Source organism: Agelaius tricolor, unplaced genomic scaffold (assembly GCF_023055355.1).
Source record: "Agelaius tricolor isolate 1412-34295 unplaced genomic scaffold, bAgeTri1.0.p SCAF_25, whole genome shotgun sequence".
In the NCBI taxonomy this organism is placed as follows: Eukaryota; Metazoa; Chordata; class Aves; order Passeriformes; family Icteridae; genus Agelaius; species Agelaius tricolor.
The window spans coordinates 2,751,813-2,757,977 of record NW_027269285.1 but is presented as its reverse complement, the minus strand read 5'-3'; the positions used below and the strand labels follow the sequence as shown (position 1 = coordinate 2,757,977).

At 46.7% G+C, this 6,165-nt stretch overlaps 1 protein-coding gene and 1 long non-coding RNA gene across 2 annotated transcripts in view; one reads left to right on the top strand and one right to left on the bottom strand.

Moving 5' to 3' along the window:
- Positions 1–1,775: 1,775 nt before the first annotated feature.
- LOC139600047 (uncharacterized) lies at positions 1,776–4,198 on the bottom strand. The gene is made up of 2 exons (XR_011682403.1): positions 4,025–4,198; positions 1,776–2,484 (listed from the first exon to the last, which is right to left on the bottom strand). It is a non-coding gene; the product is annotated as an uncharacterized lncRNA (long non-coding RNA).
- A 245-nt stretch (positions 4,199–4,443) lies between these two features.
- YPEL2 (yippee like 2) overlaps positions 4,444–6,165 on the top strand; it is a 34,041-nt gene continuing 32,319 nt past the window's right edge. The window contains exon 1 of the mRNA XM_071447965.1: positions 4,444–4,534. The gene's annotated coding sequence lies outside the window, so the exon portion shown is untranslated. The remainder of the gene's footprint in view (positions 4,535–6,165) is intronic.

Here is a 6,165-nt window from a genome sequence, read left to right as displayed (position 1 = left end):
GGTTTTAAGGTCAAGTGTAATTTTGAAGCCTTGAGGGTTCGTATTTAGGTGAGAGAGGTGAAGTGGGGGTTTGTGTGTTACAATATTCAGGAATTTTAAAGGATTTTTCCAGCACAATGAGAGGATTCTCCAGATGGCTCTGGATGCAATTTGATTTCTTAAAACACTTCCTAAATGTTTGGTAAACCAGAATGGGGAACTGAGGGCATTGCAGGGTCTTTTAACATGGAAAATATTTATTTGTGACCACTGCAGCTGGTGTCACCTTCCATAAATCTGCAGCTCAAACAGAATATTCAGAACAACTTCACAATTGATTTATCCAAAGCAAGAAGGCTCGAGGTGCTGATTATTTTAAGGAATTTTCAGGATATATACTATACTATTATTTTTATATATATATATATATAATTATAATAATAATTAGAGTATATTATATAAATATAATGTATCTACTATATTAATATATTTTATTATAAAATATAATATATTATGTATTATAACTATAGTAATAGTTAATTTAATGAATATGAATATAATAATATAAAAATATAATCTATTTCTATATTTATATAATATAGAAATGAATATATTTTAATATATTTTATATAATTTTATATATAAATTTTTATATATTATATAGACTATGTTATAGTTAATATAGATTTTAATATACATTTTTATATTTATATAGAAGTATATTTGTATAATATACTTTTATATAAAATATTTATTTCATATATTTTATATATAATATAATTATATGATATAGTATATATTATATGTTATATATATTATATATTATGTATATAATTATATATAGTTATACCTATTATATATATATATAATATTTATTTTATATATTTTTAAAATTTTTTTAAATATTGGCTTCCCCCTGAAATTCCCATAGCAGCAGGGCTGAATTTGGGTAGGAAATACCTGGGGCTGTCCCTGCTGGCTGCTGCCGCGGGAGGCCGCCAGAGCCCGCGCGTTCCCGCTGCATTTCCCGAGGGCTCCATCATCATCATCATCATCATCATCCCCAGCCATGGCCGGGCTGGGGAGCCCGCACTGCGGGGCTGCATCCCGGGGAGATGCTCCCTCAGTCCCAGATTTTACCATCCATCTATGGAAATCCCATGGAAAATCTGCATTATTGCTGCAGAAAGGAACGTGGGGCATCAGCTCTTGGCGTGGTTTGACAGCTGCACTGTCATGGCTTGGTGATTTTGGGGGTTTTTTTGTTGGAGCAAAAATAGTGAAATTGGGAAAATAACCCCCAAAACCTACTTCTGTTAATGATGGGAACATTGAAGGATGCCTCTGCATCAAAAATTGCAGATATTCCCATTTTAGAGAAAAAAGGCTATTCCCAAATAGAGAAAAAAGGCAATAGCAGGGGAGATATCTTGGTTCCAAGGCCATTAGCACCTGCTGTAAATAAAATCCAGGAATGCCGAGAAACGGAGATTTTATCAGCTCCAAACACGCACTTGATTCCCAAGGCTGAGGCAATACCTCCGTGGGTGATCTGGTATTTTCTCCCCTCTCAGAATTGCCTGACAAAAGTTTCCCCCAGGCAGCGATGCTGGAGCAGTTGGGCTTTGCTTGTTTAAATGGTAATTAAGGTTTAAACTGATATCAGACACCGAGCAGGGCAAAAACAGGAGCTGTGCTGCTCAGGCTCCAAAAAATGAGTGTTTGCAAATAGTGAGGTTAAAAAGCCTGCTTAGTGTTCAGTTGAAAGCTAAGTTGGAATTATTGTAGAGCCAAAATTCAGATTTATTTTTTTTCAATTTGAAATAGGCTTCCCTAAAGCTCAGCCCAGCAGAGTTTTCATGGTGCTGCTCAAGCTGTGCTTGCAAAGTTTGCAACCAAACTAACCCAGAATCAAATGTGAAAATGGGATTTAAAGCTTTAATAAGTAGTTTTAAATTTAAAACTTAAATTAAAATTTAAGTTTTAAATCAACCAGTGTTTTATTTTACAAAAGTGAGTGAAATTCTCCTTATAAAACATTGTTAACCCCAAAAACCTTCTAATTTTTATAAATCACAAAGCATAAAGAATAAATTTTGGCTTTTTTATGATGATATTTTACTACAGCCTCCAAGCTGTGTGAGCCCCCAGATCTCCACAATGATGCTGAATTAAAGCAATATAATTCCAATTTCTCATCACTGTAAAGCAATAAACAACAGAAACCTTTCTATATAAACAATATTGATGTTCACCTTGTAAATAACAATGTACTGAAAAATTCTGGGGTGAAAAGAAGAAATTCCCTTCTTTGATGATGTAAATTTGTTTTGCTGATGGTTTCTTGCGGTTTCTGGGTGATTTCAAGTTCAAGTAAATTCTGTCACCACTTCCTGCTGACAACCTCGTCCAGATCTGTTAAATTCAGAGTTTTTAGCACTGGGGAGAGAGGCTGAAGATCTGGGGTTTGCTCTTTGCTGCAGGATGGGGAAGGCAGGAGGTTACCTGAGAAAAGAAGAAGCTTCAAGTGAGTTTTCAAAGCAGCTGTCTAAAGATAACACAATTAAATTAAAAAAAAAAAAATAGCAATTTTCCTCTTTATTGGGTGTATTTAAAAGCTGCTAACCAGCCTGGTGTTTGAATCTTTGTTAGCAGCATGTTTAAATTGTGCACAGGGGGTGACAAAAATGTCATTTACTGTTGAAAATCTGGTTGTGGGATTCCTCACCCTGCTGCTTCAGTGATGTGATCACAGGGCTGGGCTTGGCTTGTGTGGAAGGAAAATAATTTCTAGCATGAGCTAGGATGTTGTTTTACCCACAAAAATTATCAGAATTAATGGAAATATTGCCTTATTATTCCATGTATTTAACACTTGAACCAGAATATTGCTCTTATTACCAATTAAAAATTCTGCAATCAAATATCATTAAGAATTTCCTTAAGCAAGAGAACGTTAGAACAAAAATAATCTCATAAAACAAATATATTTCAGCCCTGAAGGTGCAGAAGTTTAATCATGGATGTGACAAATGGACAGATAGAAAATTTTAAATATTTTTAATATTGGAAATGTCCAGGGGCCGATGGGAAGAGTCCCTGCCCATGTCAGGGGTGGAATGGGATGGATTTTAAGGTCTCCTCCACCCCAAACCCTTCTAGGATTATTAAACCTGTACTTTATACACTGAATTATTGTTATTAGGGAATTAAAAACAGGGAGAAGCCTTCAGCTGACCTGAGCTCTGGGTGCTGCTGTGTTAATTACAGAGCTTTGAGGGCATGGATTTAATTGGGGTTTGCTGAGGGTGTGAGCACGCCTGCAGCTGCTGGGGCACAAATCTGCTGGAAAAATTCATGGATGGAGATTTCCAGGAGAAATAGGGAATATCCTCAGTTCTGCCGTTAGCCCTGAGGCCTGCTGGAGAAGCTGGCTTGGTATTGGTGAGTTTGGGGGTTAATATTGGTGAATTTTGGGGGTTAATATTGGTGAGTTTTGGGGTTAGTACTGGTGGGGCTTGGGGTTAATATTGGTGGATTTTGGGGTCAATATTAAGAATGTTTGAGTTAGTACTGGTGGATTTTGGGATTAATATTGGTGGATTTTGGGGTAAGTACTGGTGGCTTATGGCGTTAATATTGATGAACTTTGAGCTTAGTATTGGTGGATTTTGGGGGTTATTATTGGTGAATTTTGAGGTTAGTACTGGTACTTTTTGGTGTTAATATTGGTGGATTTTGGGGTTAATAACAATGATTTTTGGGGTTAATAATGATGAATTTTGAGATCAGTACTGGTGGATTTTGGGGTTAATATTGATGGATTTTGGGGTTAGCGCTGGTAGATTTTGGGCTTAATATTGGTGGATTTGGGGGGTTAATATTGGTGAATTTTGGGGTTAGTACTGGTGGATTTTGGGGTTCAATTCGTGCATTTTGTGTCTCTGCTCTGCCGCTGCTCCCCCACCCGCGGGGGCAACCCCAGCGCCCACCCCGCGCACCAGACACCGCTAATTACGGCCGTTCATTAACGCGCGCTAATTACCTGCGCGGGGAAAGACGGAAATACCGCACAGCCATGGGCCAGTGACCGCAGCCGCCCCTTTCCCTGCGCCGTGACCCCGAAACCCGGGCCCCCCGGGGCCGCGCATCCTGCGCGCATCCCCGCGGGAGGCGCGGCGCCTTTAAGAGCCCGCGCCGTGTTTGTTGTGCGGCCGGGCGAGCCGCGCTCCCATTGGCTGCAGCCGCGCGAGCCGCGCTCCCATTGGCTGCGCCCGCCGCAGCCGCTGCGTGCGGGCCCGCCGGTGCGCGCGGGAGGGGCGGGAGCGCCGCGTCCTGAATGGCTGGGCAGAAATGGGCTGCGGCCGGCAGCAGCCAATCCTCAGCGTGTTGCTATGTGCCGGCGGGCGCTGATTGGTTGGAGTCGATGTCGCTCAGCGCGGGCAGGGTATAAGGGGGAGGGAGCAGGCGGTGGACGGGGGAGGCGCTGCGGGCTCTGTGCGCGTCGGCGGCCGCCGCGCTCGGTCCGCGCCGGGACGCGCTCGGTGCGGCCGCGGTGAGTGAGGGCGGCACGGAGAGCGTGAGGGCGTGAGGGGCGAGCGGCCGCCGAGGAGAAGCGTCCCGGCCCGCCCGCGGCGGGGCCGGGGCTGGGCGGCCGCGCGCAGCTGCGCCACAGCCGCGTCTGTGTCCGTGTGTCCCCGCATCCCCCCCTGCACCCGGCCCGCGGCCGCGCGGATCCCGCGGAGCATCCCCGGGGGGCTCCACCACGGCCTCTGGCGGAGATGGGGGAGCCGCCGGTGCTGGCGGTGGGAGAGCCGGGCTGGGCGAGCGGCGGCCTTTGTGTGCGCGGCCGGGCCGGGGATGGAGGCGGGGGGCAACAGGTCCGGCCGGGATGGGCTCGGTGCCACTGGGCCGGGGAGCCGCGAGGAAACACCGGGCGAGGAAGAGGAGGAGGAGGAGTAGCAGAGGTGGTCGTGCCTCGCCACCCATCCGGCTGTGGCGGTGAACGCACCGCAAGCCCTGAGCCCGCGGGTGGCACCGGCCGTGCGGGGGGCTCGGGCCGTGACCCCGCGGAGCTGCCGCAGCTTCCCCGGGGGCTCCGGGCAGGCGGCTCCGTGTGCCAGCGCTGCTGCGAGCCCCTGGAGCCCCGGCCGTGGCTCTGCTGCCATCATCGTGCCCGGGGGGGCGCAGGGATTGCGGGGCAGCCTGGGGATGCCCTCCCGGGGCTGCTCGGCTGCTCTGTGCTCCTGCCCAGCTGCTCTGTGCTGCTGCTGTCTCCCCTGATAAGGGTGTAGCAGCTTCCTCTTCTGCAGAGCTCCGCCGAGGGGCCAGGGCTGAGGGTGAAATGGTAACGGGGTTCTGCGTCTCCATAGAGACTTCTAGGTTTGATCCAGAAAAGTTGGAGGTGACAGAAGTAGCCCTGGGTCCATAGCTTCAGGTTTTAATGCTGGTTTTTGAAGTCCAGCTGATTTGAAATGGTCCTGTTTAAAATGTGATTTGAACGGGGTAGGATTTGAAAAGAAGTGGAATCCTCGCAGCCTTAGCCTGCAATTTACTGGAGTGGCTCTGTCCTCACCTTTTCCTGTCTTAGAAAACAGCCAGAGCAAGGCCTGTCAGAGCAGTGTTCCTCGCATGCAGCTGGGCAAGGGCGGGACGGGGCTCAGCACCTGCCCTGCCTCCCTCAGCGCCTGCTCCCGGCTCCCGATAAGGATTTTTCCTAATGCGTTTATGGTTCCTTAAAGCTGGGCAGTGCAGGGAGGCCTGTGCTGAGTGAGAGGGTTGTAAACAAGCAGATACTGAGGGGAGCTTGCCTTGTAATCCGTGAGAGGATTCTGCCTGGAAAGGATGTGTTCTGTGACTTCATCCTCGCAGAGCGCTCCCTCTGATTCTACTCAAGATCTCATCGTGTTGGATCCACGCCTCTGGTTCCTTGTAAACATGGTTTGCTGTGTAATAGCAGTGCTGGAACAGGGAGTTGGGATGTTCTCCTTTCCTCCCTGGATCCCTGGTTCTTGTTTCCTCCTTCCTCTTGTTTCCTCCTTCCTCTTGTTTCCTCCTGTGTAAAAGCGAGGGCTGGGCTTTGAAGCTGAGGTTGGGAATGCTGTAGGCAGGGCAGAGACATTGTTTTCATCTGATGGAGATGTCAAGTGCTTCTCTTATTTATTTATTATTTTAGCTTTCTTTGCA